Raw genomic sequence first — 1,061 nt, forward strand, 5'->3', positions numbered from 1 at the left:
AAAAAAAGAGAAAGAAAAAGAAGAAAATTAAAAATAATTAACTTTGAAAGATTAAAGAATCAGGGGGAAAAAAGCCATGAATTCTGTGTGCTGTATTCCCCTAGTGCTGGAGTTCTGCCGTTCTCATTGATCGGTAAACTTGGTCTTGGCTGGCTGTTCTTTTTTTTTTTTTAATTAATTAATGAAATTATTTTTATCATGTTATGTTAATCACCACAGTTTCCCTCATTAGTTTTTGATGTAGTGTTCCATGAGTCATTGTTTGTGTATAACACCCAGTGCTCCATGCAGTACATGCCTTCTTTAATACCCATCACCAGGCTAACCCATCCCCCCACCCACTCCCCTCTAGAACCATCAGTTTGTTTCTCAGTGCCCACAGTCTCTCATGGTTTGTCTCCCCTTCCAATTTCCCCCACTTCACTTTTCCCTTCCAGCTATCTTCTTCTTCTTCTTTTTCTTTTTTTTTTTTTAAACATATAATGTATTATTTGTTTCATAGGTACAGGTCTGTAATTCAACAGTCTTACACAATTCACCGCGCTCACCATAGCACATACCCTCCCTAATGTCTATCACCCAGCCACCCCATCCCTCCCACCCTCCACCACTCCAGCAACGCTCAGTTTGTTTCCTGAGATTAAGAATTCCTCATATCAGTGAGGTCATATGATACATGTCTTTCTCTGTTTGACTTATTTCGCTCAGCATAATACCCTCCAGTTCCATCCATGTCATTGCAAATGGCAAGATTTCATTCCTTTTGATGGCTGCATAAAAATCCATTATATATATATATATATATATATATATATATATATATATATATATAATACATCTTTATTCATTCATCTGTCGATGGACATCTTGGCTCTTTCCATAGTTTGGCTATTGTGGACATTGCTGCTATAAACATCGGGGTGGACATACCCTTTTGGATACTTACATTTGTATCTTTGGGGTAAATTCCCAGTAGTGCAATTGCTGGGTCATAGGGTAGCTCTATTTTCACCTTTTTGAGGAACTCCACACTGTTTTCCAGAGTGGCTGCACCAGCTTGC

The sequence above is a fragment of the Phoca vitulina genome, unplaced genomic scaffold, assembly GCF_004348235.1.
Source record: "Phoca vitulina isolate PV1807 unplaced genomic scaffold, GSC_HSeal_1.0 scaffold130, whole genome shotgun sequence".
Lineage (NCBI taxonomy): Eukaryota > Metazoa > Chordata > Mammalia > Carnivora > Phocidae > Phoca > Phoca vitulina.